This window comes from Neodiprion virginianus, chromosome 7 (genome assembly GCF_021901495.1).
Source record: "Neodiprion virginianus isolate iyNeoVirg1 chromosome 7, iyNeoVirg1.1, whole genome shotgun sequence".
NCBI lineage: Eukaryota > Metazoa > Arthropoda > Insecta > Hymenoptera > Diprionidae > Neodiprion > Neodiprion virginianus.
Genome location: NC_060883.1, coordinates 3,436,785 through 3,452,837, shown reverse-complemented (window position 1 = coordinate 3,452,837; position 16,053 = coordinate 3,436,785). Strand labels below are relative to the sequence as shown.

Sequence of the window (16,053 nt, the reverse complement as noted above, 5' to 3'; positions counted from 1 at the left end):
TTTTCACAGCTTGTGATTGGAGTGTCGGGATGACAAACATCCTCTTTAAATCGCAGAAGCAGAAACGAGACCGTTTCAGGATTAAAAATCAGCAATGTTTAAGCTGGGAGCTCAGAGCTGCGGTATCTTTCGTCTACAATCTACACAGAGTGATGCAAAAAAATACCTGGAGGTTTGATTTACGCGTACAGACATTCGAAGTTAGTCGTGATAGAAGAGAAAAATAAACACTCGTTGTAATAAATCATAATTATAATACTAGGACGAAATCACTCGGAAATAACAAACAAAACAAAAATCAAACCATGACAAAATATTTAATTGAAAATTTAATTCACGTTGATGTTTTGTCGATTTTTTTTCACAATTTTTCGTTATGGGTTATTTTTGTTTGGCTTATTCTTTTCTCCGGTTATTTTTCTACGGGTTATTAAGATCGGTCACCCACAATTACATACTTGCAGGGAAACATATGTATGAGAAAATCGAAATGAATCATTATAATCTCTATCAAAATATACACTTATCACTGATTTGAATTTAAATAGTAAATTGCCAAGTAGCTGATGTGCTAAGATTAAATAATTGCCAAAAAAAAAATCAGTAATATTTGTTGTTATTCCCGTGAAACGCAGCTCGATTTTTTTCAACTAATAGATTCAATCGTGAAGATGAAAAGCAGGTAAAATTTTATTAGTCGTTCTGTGCGTGAAATATGTTGCGAGAAACCCTTTCAAAAAACTGGTCCATAATTTTCCATAACTTTTCTTCACTTTTGCCTCGACCTCGGAAAATTTTAACAAATCGACAAAAACCATTTACAGTGTACCGAAATCTCGATTCATACATTTACTTGGGATATATGTTTTCTTGTGGGTGTAATAATGTACGGTGTACGGTATAAAGGAAGCAAGCGTCTAGATTTTCATGATAGGTATGCGTAAGAGAAAAGGGAACGTACGTTTGAAATTTAAATTGGGGATAATAGAAGGTGATTTGATTTCGAGAGGCGTACATAATTGGCCGGATTTAAAGGAGTGGAACGCGAATCCCTTTCCCCCAGTAATGGGTGAATCGTGTATTTACGGTGACTCGAGCTTATCAAACCCCCGGCTTTCCACTTCTACCGATAAAGCTCCCAACTCCGAAGAGAAAATAATCTATATACAAGTGGGTATACATAAAATATATCCCGCACCGACCGATATACCTGTAAATAAAAAAAAACCTGCTCGGAAGAGAAGGGGAAACAAAAATACGAATTCGAAGACAAAGGAAAAGGGAAAATTGAAGAAAAAGTACGGTGGAAAAAATTTGTTGAAATTCCGAATTTGAAAACATCCTATAACAACAAAATTCGAATATTTCGCTCGCGAAATTTAAAGTAAGGAAATCAAACTTAGACGACATATCAAAGTTTCAAATGATCCGAATCCAGAATCTCAAAGTTCCAAAAGGGAGAAAATAAGAATATTTCAATATCTGAAGAATAAAAATTCTGAGTGATCAAAGATTTTTAGTTCTGTGAATTTGTGACTCAGTGAAATTTCACCACTTTGATTTTTCTGTAATCGAAACTTTACTTTTCGTAACTTGAATTTTGGAACTTTGAGCCGTCGGGTTTCCGCCGATTCGAAACTTTGTCGTTTCACCAAAGTTCAAATTCTCAACTTCAAGTTTCGCCAGCATAAAATTCGGAATCAGGCGCTTTGAGAACTTGTCAAAATTAATTTCCTGAATTAACCCACGAACGTATTGATAATCGTCTAAGTGTGAAAAGAGAGTAAAAAAAGATGACTAATAATAATCGAAAGCAGCGAGAAGGAAACGGAAGAAAATTGATGAAACGTTAATCCCTGAGAATCGCTGACCGATTTTACGATCGCAGCTGAGATGTGAAAAATTCAAGAAGTGGAAAAAAAAATCGCAACCTTACGGGTAAATCGATTTCTAGGTTGGAAATAACCGCTGAACGCCCATCGACGAACTGAAACACAAAAGTATAAGTGCGAATCGTTATCCTGACGCCTCCTTCTATCCAACCCGTTACTTCAGACGACGACGATGCGTTTTACGAGCCAAAGAGCCCGCCGCGATGCGAAAGATTATATGCGAATATCCGCGAATACGACAAACGGAATCTATAGGAGAGAGACGAGGGGGGAAAAATTGGTCGGGATGAATTGGAGGTTCCTCTACAGGGAGAGAATATGGAAGATAAAAATTCAGGAATCGATTTCGGCTTGTTTTTATCTCGTTTTTCGCCGAAAGGTTCGACGTAAAAACGTAAAACGTTCAAATCTCTATTAAGTACCTGAATTTTTTATTTTTATTCGCGTGTGTAAAGTTTTTTTTTTTTTTTTTCTCAATCTGGTTTTCTTATCTTAATTTACTTTTCACGGGAAATTAATCTTCGATCCGTTGAAAATTTTTTTTCTCGATGCCTGAAAAAAACGACTCGTAGACTCACGGATTCATTATTGCACGTCCGGAACGTTTGCGAAAAGAAAATAACTCGCGGTTATTTAGTGAATTCGATATTAGAATCGGACTGGAAAAATTTTATCCCATATTTTCAGAGCGAATTGATCAGATACAAGTGATAACATAATTGACATAAATTGTACGTCTTAAATTGAATTCAAGTAACTCGAAGTTAAATTCGCACGACTTCAAGTGACTTGTAATTGATTAAAAAAAAACTTGGAGTGAATTTTTCACGAGTATGAAAAAGTCTGTCAAAATTTATTCGAAAGGACTCGTCGTGTCCTAAGATTCAAAATTCTGTAATTACTTGAAATCCACGAACTCAATCAAGTCAAAGTCGATTAAAACGTCGTCAGATAACTTCGAGCATACAAACATAAATACATTGAAATGACTGGAATCCGAAGGTTGATAAAATTAATCGCATGACTCAACGCGACTGAAAGTTCAACAATCAAGTGAATTTGAAGTGACTTTTCACCGCGCGTAATCCTGAAGCAAAGCGTGCAGGTTAATTCCTCAGATGTGTTCGAGTATCCAGGTCTGAGGATGAGTAGGATCTCGGAGCACAAGGATGAGAATTCTCCGACGAAGGAAGAGAGACAACTCGAGGGAGAAGATCTATGGGAGGGATGGAAAGCGAGGGAGGATCGGATCAATTGAAACTTAGTTAGGTATAATTCGACAAGTCAAACAACGCGGGATGGGCGGCAGTCTTACCTTATAGCGAGGCATCCATTACACCCTCGTCTGAGAATTGGCTCTGTCTAGTCGTTACCCTCCCTCAACCCCTAACCGATTCATAAGGGTGGCAGAGATTCAACGACAAATATCGAGAAGAAACTGCACCGTCGACGTAATAAACATTATCCCGATGTTATTCAAGAAATATTTTCAAGGGATATTTCGCAAGCTCAGAAATTTGAGATTATAATCATTGAAAAAAAAATTTTTAATTCACGATGTGGAATTTATAAAAATCGAAATCAAGTATTTTTGGATTAAAAACTCTCTTTCTTCGCTTAATTACGGAGCTTTTTTGTTTCCTTCTTTTACTTTTCATCACCTTTCGCTGACACGGGAAAAATATTTATTTCGCTCTTGAAGTTTTTGAAACTCTGGAATCTGGAAAACAAGTTTTCAGAGAAGTGTTGTTCGTCTGTCCGACAAAATTAATCAATAGCAATTTCGTTCTTCACGTTTCTGCACGTGAGCTTATTGTTAGAAGAATTCTGGAACCACCGGAAGTCGATATGGCCGAAAGTGAATGCCAACTCGGGAAACTCTGAAACCTAGTTTCGACGTACCCTTAAACTTGATCAAAACATGAAAAACGCTTCGACGAACGAACATTTTTCTTTCGTACCCCTTTTAGTCGATCACCAATTTTGACGTCCTGTCCACACTTGAGAATAAAAAAGATAAAAAAACTCGAGTGAATAAGAATTTCATTTTTACGGTACAAATTTACGGTACGTGATTGAAAATTTTCAAGTAAATTGACATGCTGCAGCGAACTAAGCAAACGAATCGGTGAATGTGACGTAAAAGTTGAGAAAAAAAAAAAAAACACTCTCAGAGCTTTTTCAAATTGATATGAAAACGAAAAAAAAATTCAATACTTGGATTTGAACATATTTATGATAATTTTATCTACCAGGAAAATTATTCTTATTAATATTACACCCAGACGTGTTATTTTTTTTTTTCGTACTCACCATCCCGAAAGTTTTTCAACCTTTCGTTTATCGCAGACTCCCGCGGACAAAATTATCGTATATAATCCAAGGTCGTGATGACGTGTGCGGTTTATAGGTGAAATTACTACACGAGTTGTTATCAAGTTTAGAAAGAGGCGGTCGTTCCAATCTTTCGAGGATTTATTTAGGCGCCCTGCAGGACTACCCAACATTTTAAAAATGGTAATAGAATCCGCGAAGATATTGCGTTAAACCTCGCATTTTCACAAATTGGCTTCCAGCGGTTTTAAATACTTCAACTTTACCGATTCTCGGGCAATTTATTTTTCTCCTCTCGCATTTTATTTATTTTTCAATACTTTTATTTTTACTATCCGTCTTACCGCGTATATTCACTGATTAAATTTTCAACTTACTCTACAATTTAGTAAAAGACTAAATACACGCTTCAGTTTCTGTAACTACGTATCATTTTCACTTCTTACTGTATTTAAGATACTTTTTATGATATTACGTTCTAGTTTTCGTCTGATTTTCAAACACTGTTCAATCATTATTACATAAAATGTTTTTTCTTTTTTCCTTTCGTTAAAAAAATTTTTTCCCTGAATATTATTTTACACATTAAAAATAAGCTGTAGGAAAAATTCAATTTTTAATGCTTCTAATCAGTAGTTTCTAGTTCCTAGTTTACATCTCTTTATTTATTTTTTTTTTTTTATTAATTACCTCTACTGTAATTAAACGTTCGATTGAATACGTCAACACGAACTTCGAATCTGTTGAAGAGAGAAATAAAAGGAAATAAAAAATCGAAACCTGTCCTAAACATGAAAAGCAACAATTTACCACGAGCCAATTAATTCCCATACACCTTGAGCTAATTTATTCGACTTCACCCGTAACGAAATCATTAATTTCCCGAATGTTGTTACCCTCGATGCCTGCACTGAGAGAAATTTTTAGTACCGGTTACCGCTCAGTCCTTAACTATTCTAATTTTTTACCACAATCGAAAAATACAGTTCTAGATAGAGAATGAAAATTATTTTTCTAGCCGTTACGAAAATTTAACGCTTGTGCAAGAATAAATTGACGTTAAAGCATTATTTAACTAAAAAAGTAGAGTAAGCGTCACAAACTGATTTCGCGTTGCAATAACCAAAAAAGGATCGACGATAGCGCAAAATGGTTAGGCGTACTTCGTTTTTCGTAATTCCAACAATATTCAAACAGTTTCTTTTAACGATACCCGTTTTACTCCATTTTTCTAGTTACTGTAACGAATTAAATTTTTCTCAATGTGTGTCCTGTCCTTCCGAATCCAGGATCAAGGAGTCCAGAAGGTCGAGGAGGGGGTTGATAAGTGGAAAGGAGGAAAACTGGTATAATATGAAACCGGGTGAGGGGTGGAAGACGAGGAAGAAGGAGAGGCGAGGGTGCAGGTCTCTATACTTGCGAGTTGCCGGCGGTGCTGGACGTGACTCGACTACCGATCCAGGATTTATTTGACTCGTCTCTGACTTATGGTCCGACTTGGGCTTACCCCCGTGTACGTGCGGTCTTCTCACACCCACCTCTGTATAACATGGACTATACGCGTATGGGTCCCATAAATACGCACGTATAACGACGTCCGTGCCAATGAATTTTAGGCCCTTTTTGCCGTAAGCGTACGCGTTTATTACGCGCGGGAGATTTGAAGACAAAAAAAAAAAATGTAAAGTACCGATGTTCGTCAATTTTTTCAAGTATGGGGGATTCCACGCGAAATGTTCCAAGTGAAAAAAAATGGAAGTCTTGAGAATTTTTCGGAAATTCTCATACCGTTTCAGAAATGTTTCAGTTGACTAAAAAATTGAAAGTGTTGAAGAAAAATTGCTCCTTCATAGGCCCTGTTTTGAAACGTTTGGAATAGAAAATACAGTGTCCGAGAATTTGAAAAAATTGTCGTTTTCAAAATCACTATATATATTTATAAATAACCGAGCGGTTGAGTAAAAAATCTGAAAAAATTCAGGGTACCGTTTCGGAATTGGAAAAATTGCAGACATTATTTTTTTTTTAAACAAAACCATAAATGGCGAGGGTCGGAGGTTGGTCGGGTTAGCATGGGATTCCCTATATACGTACGTATCGATGATACGATTATTATTTCGCCGTCGGGCAGTAATTTTTATTTCTTACTTGAAAAATTACTTCAACGTGAAACTTTCAAGGTATTCAGAGGGTGTAGGGACCTGGAAGCAGTAATTCATCCATAGTAGTAATTTTCCCGTTTCCTTCTCTGCATCGTAATATATGAAACAAAAATTTGAACAAAAAAAACTACTCGCTTGAATTACGAACCTATAATAATTGGAAATACGATTCCAGACGTATTTCAAGAACACTACGTACATCTACGTACAAATGAAAATTGAGAAATGATCGTACGAATTTTTTCCCAGTCAAATTTCATACCGATCAAACGTTCGCTACTTGAAAAAAAAAAAAAAAAAAAAGTAGAGACGTAACAAAGCACAGCTGTAATTGCTGTGCCTTTGCAGCCCGGATTACGAGGCACGGAAAAGAACTTTGCTGACCCGAAAGCTCTACATAAGTAGTAAAATATAGTTTACGAAAATCTCAAAGCGTGGAAGGGAAATGATGGGGTCGGCAGAGCGTGGAAAAGACTTTTCCTTTGATCCGTGTAAACTACTTCCGGAACAGAGGAGCCTCCGCGTTGGTGGTGGAAGGCGTGCTTGCGCCATATTCAGGCCCGGCAAAACTCGACGCCCGGAAAACGAGCGGCGTAAGCTCGTGAAGCTCGTTAAAACGCCAAACTCCCTCTGACCTCCGAGCTCGCATGCAGCCGTTGCTTCATGCTCAAATCGAGCGTGTTAACGCGCCTCTTTCCTACCTTCACACAAGCCGCCGGCAGCTGCTGCATTCACTTGTGTCTTTGCCAAAAGTTAGCCGGATTCTCTTCGCTCAATATGATCAGTGATCAAAGAGCTGGAGGATCATCGTCGCTTGCCTCTCGCGTCAAACTGCGAGCTTTCCGTTACATGTTCGGATTTGTTCGTCTGCTCAGTTTGACCGTCAGCCGATTGAAATTATATTCGTGAATGAAAAATTCAGGAGAGTTTTAATAGCAACGCGTAAACGAGTTGTAATATTTTTGCTAGCTAAAAATATTTCGCTGCTTCGACCTTTTTATTATGGAATATTTGTTTTGGGCATGTTTTTTTCTCATCGTATTTTTGATACGTTCTTTCAGGCATGCAACGTCAAATTTAGATATTTTCAGATATTTAATTTCGTTAGTTTTGGGCATGTTTTTTTTTTTCTTTTTTAATTTGTGTTATCTGGAACATGTTTCTCAATCAATTTTAATATTCCACCGTCTTCCCTTGGAACATTCATTTACACTTTCGTACCAGATGTGAAATAAGTCGCGAATATTTCAAAATCAACAAATCTGATTATTTCTTCCGTATTTCAAAGTATCAGGAGAGCCTTTGTCAGATTAAACTATCAAAGATTTGCCATTCCCAGCCAATCACCAGCCACTGAATCCAATATATTCATACAGGTCCGTAAATTCTTCCCAATTTTGACTACACAGGTATCATTTTTTGATACACCATCTCTGCATCAGACCTAATTTGTATCAACTAACCGACTGCCTGCGAACGCAGTGAACGAAACGAATAAGGTACCGTAGAAGGTTGACTCCGCGAATTAGGAGTGTTAAGGTATATCCTTTTACTTCGCGGAGGATGAGAAACCCGAGGGGATAACAGTGCGAGGTAAGAGGGATGAGGGCATCAAGAGAGAGAACTAAAACGAGGGAAACTGAGGGCTGAAAATAAAGCGACGTCATTTTGTACAATTATATTTTCCCTGGTAGCCACCGTTGGCTGAGCAGCGTTGAGGGTGGGGCTTATATACATGCATTATATAAAAAAATAAGTATATATACTCATATTCACGCCTATGTATACAGAGTGTTCAAAAATTTTCAAGAAAAGATAAAATAAGGAATAAGCGAACATATTTTGACAGCTATGCTCGGGAATTTTTATGGTATTTTTAAAAATAGCGAATTTATCAAATTTACCAAAAAGAAAAGGAGTCGATCGATTTATATGATTTCAATTATTTACAAAAAGTCCTAAGCTGCACGCAAAAATACTTTTGAAAAAAATGTTATATTCAGCGAAGACTGTGCAAAAATTTTTACCACTTGAGCTCGAGTCTTTTTTTTCTCATTTTATATCATACAATTCAAATTTTTACAATTTGAATAAAAAATCTTTTACCGGTATTTCCAACGTAGGTATGTCAAAATATCATTTCATTTTTTCAGTATATATTAATCGGTTTCACCAAAGGAGTGTGAAAAATCAGTCCTTTGTGCACTGAGAAAATTTTCAGAATCTATAGTTACAGGAAAATCCAGTACAAGTGGCCTACATTGAAATCAAAAAGAATATGAGTAATAAATGTAATAAATTTTAAATATTCTGTTCGCAACAAAAAAAGTAATAGTAAATTTTAATCCAAAACTGCACATTTTTCTACTATGTCAAGAAATGAAAATGTTTCCAACTCTTTCGGTCGCACATTTTTTAACTCGATATCTTGGCTTGAATTTTGATACTCGGGGGCTTTTTGAAGTCGCTGATCACGAATCTGAATTCAGAATTGATTAAATATTAAATCCAAGATGGCGGATGTAAGATCGAAACAAATTATCAAAATCGATGATTCTGGCCGAAACTTCATACTCGGGGAAAATTTTGGGGGTAGCTGATCACGAATCTGAAGTCTGAATATAATAATTTCCAAATCCAAGATGGCGGATCAAATATGGCCGATGTAAAATCAGAAAAAAATATAAAAATTCCATGATTTTTGTCGAAACTTGTTGCTCGAAGTTTTCTAGGGTTATATGAAGTAACAAGGATCGTTTGAAGTTGTAAATGAACTGTGATAAGGCTAGAAACATGGAAATTTTTCAGACGGGACGCTGAGCATCTCATTGTGACTGAAAGGTTTAAGACCCTTGCAATAATCACAAGTATTAAAATTTCTCACGTTACGGGAAGAGACGTGAATGTTACCGTACACCCTGTACATAAGTTCCTGGTGAGGTATCCGCAGGTTCGTTAATGGATACGAGTTGGGCGAGTATGGGTGCTTATATAAGAGGCAATAATTCTTGGAGCTTTTTGCCGTAGGAAGGGAAGGGGGGGGTATAAGAGTGAGAGAAAGGATGGTAAGAAGGAGTCGCGTTTAGAGGCTGAGACGGGACGATTTATAATTATCATAATGGTTACACCACGGGGCTCTCCTTTTCTTCGTTTATAATGATTTTATTTAATGACTCCTTTCACTGTCTCTGCCCGCTCCTATTAACCAGTATCCTCCGGAGTACCGAAGCAACCCGTGAGACGGAGTAACGATTATTGTCATCCAAGGCACGATTGGCCATCCCTCCGAGGTTGTTATTATAATTACAGAGAGAAAAACGGGGGTGAGGATGGATAGAGGAGAGGAGAGGCGATACCGGAAATACGAGAGCGGCCCGAGGGGAAAAGCGAAGATAACAATAACGACTAGGTATAAATAATAATGAACGTGATATAATATAACAACAATAACAATATCCAGCCGCCGACACCCGCTACGCGGCCTGAATAACCAGCCCGCGGATCTGTCAAACGAACCTTTCAAAATGTCCCCCGGGCTGCTCAAGGGCCCCCACCCTTAATCCGCCCCTGCAAAACCCCCCCAATTTATCGACGTCTCCTTTCGGCTCTTTTCACCGGGGCGATAACTCATCGCTGTAGAGTAAACTCGCGGGTTGGATGCACCGTGTGAGGATTTTTGAAAGGTAGACATGTATCAACGGGATCAAAAATATAACCACTTGTGTATACGGGGCATTCCGTGACATCTCGATCAAGATTCTACTTCGACGTCTCAGATTAGCTTTATCATTTTTTGTATCAAAGTACATGACGAAAAACGTAATCGCAGTTTTTATCAAGATTACTTGACACAGAGTATCTGAACTATAATTAACAAAAAGATTGTGAGCAAAAAAAACAATTTCTAAAATCTGAAATAATTCTGAAAGTTGCTATAAAAGATAACAAAATTATTGGAAGTTGGAGATTTTATAAGTTCTGAAGATAAATAAGAAAAACGGTAATAATAAAAATGTATATTACATGCGAATAAGAATTTTAAAGTTTCTCACGCGTTAATTTTTCTATGTCAGTGTAACAATATCTCTGGTTAAATTTATTTCATAAAGCTAGATGATTTTACAGGACAAAGAATCGCGCGATTTTGTATCTTGTTGTTCCCGTAGCTAGTAACTCATTTCAAACCATTACAAATACCCGTTTCCAATAAATGTGGGAACGAATTTAACAAAATTCGCGTTTTATACACTGAGAGAAATTTTTTGTTCCGGTTACCGCTCAGTCCTATTAACTATTTTCATTTTTTACCGCAATCGAAAAATATAGTTAATGGTTAGGCGTACCTCGTTTTTCGTAATTCCAACAATATTCGAACAGTTTTTTTTAACGATACCTGTTTTACTCAACTTTTCTAGTTACTGTAACAAATTAAATTTTTCTCAGTGTAGTCCATTTTATTCGCGTCAAATTTTTGCAGCTCGCATTACAATGACACGCTTGTTAATTATTAGATAATATCTTGTCTTGAGAAAGAGCCTTGGCCGCAGTTAATCACTTCATAACGACGTTAAAGCAAATACACGTATATATATGTATATGTATATATATACATACACAGACACACTCTGTATACGATACGGTTTGTAAATAACAGATACCTCCATACATGCCTCGGCGTTGGATATACCTGAATAAATATTCCCCCAGTTTATTATCAGGACGATTATTAATCTTAGTTTTGCGCAGAGGCGAGGAGAAGGAGATTGAACGACGGTGAGGCGAAGGTTGAGTAAAATTGAATTATCGTCCTGGAAAATTACATTTCCTCCAACTAAATTACGATTATATACATACCCGCCTTCTTCCCACCCTCTTCATGCCGACCCACGTACGCCGAACGAAGAGAAGGGTGGATCGACTCGCGTTATTTAAATGCAAACGAAAAATTTCTCCCTCCCTCTCTCTCTCTCTCTCTCGATCAAAGCTGCCCTTTTCAGTCTTTACACAGGGCGAGCAGTGAGAAAGAAGCGCAGGTTTTTTACCCCAGTTTCTTTTCAGTTATTTATATTTTTTATTTTATTCTCTCTCTCACTCTCTCTCTCTCGCTCGCTCGCTCGCTCGCTTTTTTCTTCCACTCCCTTTCTTCTCTCTTCTCTTTTAACCTTCACGTGTGTCATTCTCTCTTTTTCTTCTTTGACTCGACACGCGTGTATCAGCACTGCGGACCAACGTTACGCAACTCCTGCAATCGCAAGCTCATCTTCGTTTTCACGCTGCTCTCGACGCATGCCGGAAATGAGTAATGACAGGGCTTGGAAAAATTTTCTCGGTTTCCATTCTTTTTTTTTGTTTTCTTTCGTTGTATGAAAAGGCTAAATCAAATTTGAAAGTAAAATTATCCAACCTTCTAATTTTACAGACGTTAAATTCTACGTGATAAGGATTCCGTCCAAAAGCGTCGTAAAAAAAAATTCTCGGTTTCCTTTATTTGTTTTTTTTTCCATTCCTCAAAAAAAGCTCAATCAAATTTGAAAGTAAAATTTGCCATATTCTTAATTTCCCAGACATCAAATTCTATACATTATATATTTTAACTTAATTGTGTTTAATATTTCGCCAGTTGTATTGGATGTCGATTGCAGGATATCAAATCGCGGTGAAACCGATAGACTCGTTGTAAATAATTGCATTCCTGACAGCGAAACTCAATATTTGCAATATCGCAGTTCAGCCGTAACAAAATTCGATTACCCCTCACTTTATAAATTTGTAATTAATTTTCCATCCGATTAACCAGTTTAAGAAAGTCATTAAGAATCAAGTGAAAATACAACTGAAACTCATCAATTTGATTACCCGTTGTTTCGTGATTATGAATGATTAAATTCATGATTGAAACTAGCTATTAAAAATGGATTGCATACAAAATATGATTAAAGAAATTAAAATCAACTTCTCTTAACTTGCGAATAATTTATGTTGCATAGAAAATAACTTTTCCGTCAAGTACTTAATCATGAGAGATAAAAAAAAATTTCAACAATTATTCCAATAATTAGAATAATTTCACGCAGCTGTTGATAATTGTTTTACAAAATTGATATATTAAGAAACGAAAAATAATTCAATATAATCTGCTTTCACGTTAATAAATAACTTGTTGAATTTTCAAAACATCCTATCGAAAACCTTGCGTAAAATTTTTCATCTCAATAAATAATAAATAATGCAATAAGTTAAAATAATAAGTTAAACAAAATTAGTAGCAACATTTTGTCCTTGATTTGATTTTCAGTTCATCACCACATATTCATTCGATAAGGAAATTTGTTTCTATTCCCGTATTTTCTTTTCCATTTTTCTTCAATCTTCATCATTCCTTAATTTTCTTTTCTCATGCCCCCCCCCCCCCCCTCCCCAAAAAAAAAACATTTCCCGTACTCACAGCTACTACCCCCGGTACTAATTTCGTCAGTCCTCCGGCTCGGCGTGCGAGGAGAAAAAATAAAGCGTAGAAGCTCGCCTCGGGACTGTTACAAAAGTCCACGTAATAAAAGAATAAACGAGTTATAAAAAGAAAAAGAACAAAAAAAAAGAAAAGAAAAAATTAGAAGAAGAAGAAGAGGAGGAGGAGGAGGAAGAGGAGGAGGAGGAGGATGAGAGAAGAGAAGACGAAACAGATGGGGAAGGGTGAAAAAACAATACTACTACCCAACGGAAAAAAAAAAAATAAAAAAAAATAAAAAAAAAAAAAGATGGGAAAAAATAACAGAAACGCCTCTCGTTCGAGGCAAGAAACACAATGACAAACTCTCTCGCTTCTCTCTTTCTCTTTCTTTTTCTCTTTTTCTTTCTCTCTTTTTCTCTCTTGGCCTCGAACCGCTCAAGAACCGGTCGTCCTCGCCGTTTCGACGAGTCCTTCCGCAGGACTTTTGGACTCCTGGAACTGACTGCGGCATTATTGCCCAAGTTTGAAACATACTTATGTGCCTCATGCTTGGTCTACCGTCTCACCCTGTTTCTCGTATTTCGTTATATATGTGGGTACCTATATTTCGAGAACACTATCGGCTCTTTCAATTACGGTGGGAAACCTGACCGCAGGACCTCCCGCTGAAGAATTATTAACGCTAACTCAGACACGGAAAAATCTAAGAAAACGTCGTACAATAAAAGAGAGAAAAAAAGAATGTGACATAATTTTGTGCTTTTTATTTCAGGGGAAAATTTTTTTTTTTTTTTATGCAAGCTTAAACGGGAAAAAGGAACAGATATTGATCATCAAGTTTTGACAGGTATGTGAAATGTTGTAGTAAAGAATTTCGGTGCAAGATCGAACATACAAAGTAAAACAGAAGAAAAATTCTATAATTTGTGCGAATCATAAAATTGTGTAAATTAAATTTCGCTCAAAGTCTTCTAAAGCTCAATTAGCAATCCTCTGGTTTTTCGTACAGTAATTGTGAAATCGGTACAGCGATAAAAATTAATCCGAGAATTAACGTTAAAAAAATTAATTTGACTGAAAAAAAAAATTGAAAATGGTAAAAACACATGCCCGTAATACAAAAATGATTTAACCCTTTTTGTCACACATTATTGTACTGAGTCAACTTTAATAAAAATATTGAATTTTAATTGTTTTTGGGGCAGCTGATTACTAATCTCAAATCAGATTTTAAAAATTCAAGATGGTGGATCCAATCTAGTGGATAAAAATTTTTAATTTAATGGAATACGATCAAAAAATTGTATGCATGGGTTTTTAGGGTCGTTGATCGGATTCTGCATACTGAATTTTCGAAATCTGACTTCAGATTCGTAATCAGCGATCCCAAAAACCCCTGGACAAAGTTTTTTCTCCGGATTTGATCGAATTTGAAATTTTCGTCCATCATATTGGATCCGCCACCTTGAATTTTCAAAATCAGATTTCAAATTCGTAATCAGCTATCCCGAAAACTTATAATTTATGAAAAACATGTATACGTGTAGAGGAATAACTTTCTCGAAAATGAATTATTCCTTCAATTTTCACGATGTTTTTCAATCAATTTATTTCTAACAATAATGATTCACATAATATCGCAATAATTACTCTGGAATATTGAAAACCTCTTAGTATGCTATCATGACTAGCAAAAAACCGCAAAGAAACATGTTGAAAATTTCTCATAATCGTAAAAAAAATGTATATGTAAAATAAGTGGTAAAGATATTCACGACTATGACTCAAAGGGTTGATAAACATTCCGGAAATAAGTGCGTGCATATAATATTCATAGCGCTGTTAAATAAGCATAATAGAATCAATCCTGCGACTGGGGGTCGGTGTAAGTAACACACATGCGTGAAAAAAAGTTGTCAGGAACAAACCCTTACGCGGAAAGGTAGGCGATCCAGTGTTATGGCTGATAAACGAGTAGAGACATTTAATATATAAGCCACGATGGTGTTGGGTTGGCTTGGGTTGGGTTGGATCGGATGGTTTGGGGGTGGTGGCGTGGAATCTGGTGGTGGAAAATACGTGACTCGAGGGAAATGAGAGGCAGTGGGGAGGCGGCGCAGTTTTGCGGGCAGAGAGGGGTGGCGGAAAGGGGTGAGGCTAAGGGGCATATTTTACGACGTTGGAATATAGTGCGAGGGACAGACAGAGAGAGAGAGAGAGAGAGAGAGAGAGAGAGACAGTCTGAGAGAAGGAGCGTGAGAGCAACGAGTAGCAATGTTAATAATAATGCGGTAATGCAGTGGGAGAAATAGTACTAAAGTAAAACAGTATTACGGTTTGGGTGCAGGAAGAAGGGCGGGAGGGTCGAAAGAGAGAGATAGAGAGATAGAGAGAGAGAGAGTTGAAAAGCTTAGTTGGAAAATTTCAAATTCATTTATACGCGAGTTTTAAATAGTTTTAATCGTGAAAAACTGTGACCCATGTGACCCGGCGTAACACGATATTATTTATTTACCGTATTACTCCGCAAAGTTTATATATATTATTACAGAAACGCGACGCCAATTTATGCACGCGTTCTTCCTTCCGTGGAGTCGATCTTGGGAGGCGTTTATTCCGCCGTATTTTTGTTCTTCTTTCCCTTCCCGATACTATGGGGTTCGATTTATTCCTCCGTCTCGTCGACTTCATCCCCGTCATTTTCACCTAGTTGAGGCAAATTTTGTGATCGATTGCGCGCGAAGCGTTTCGTCAAAGAAGGTATCGACGCGACAAAGAAATGACGAAATCAGGTCGCAGAAAGTCGAAATGGAGTTCGTTGAGGTGAATTTTATCAAAAGAGTATTCGTTTGTTGTAAAAAATAATATTTCACAACAATTAAAAAAACCCCAAAATTCATATCAAGAATATTCCGTTAAATCTCAGAATTTGATTTTTTTTTTGTTTTTATATACTATTTTCTTAGCGATTATTCATTTTTTACGAATCAAATCTTTTTCCGTTCTCCAAATTTCGATACCATTTCATCACATCGTTAGCTCATCCACAACGATTCTTAACGAAAAGTTTCTTCGATCAGATGATTGTAAGAAGCCAAGGAAAAAGTCAATCGCAAAAGAAAATAAACAATAATTTATTAAGGTTTTTCAGAAACCATTTGATTTTGATGTAAAAAAATTATAGGATTGTGAAACCGATTGAGAATAATTATCACTC

At 36.6% G+C, this 16,053-nt stretch overlaps 1 protein-coding gene across 1 annotated transcript in view; it reads right to left on the bottom strand.

Moving 5' to 3' along the window:
* LOC124308645 (dynein axonemal intermediate chain 3-like) overlaps nt 1-16,053 on the bottom strand; it is a 74,261-nt gene that overhangs the window by 52,247 nt on the left and 5,961 nt on the right. The window lies entirely within an intron of this gene.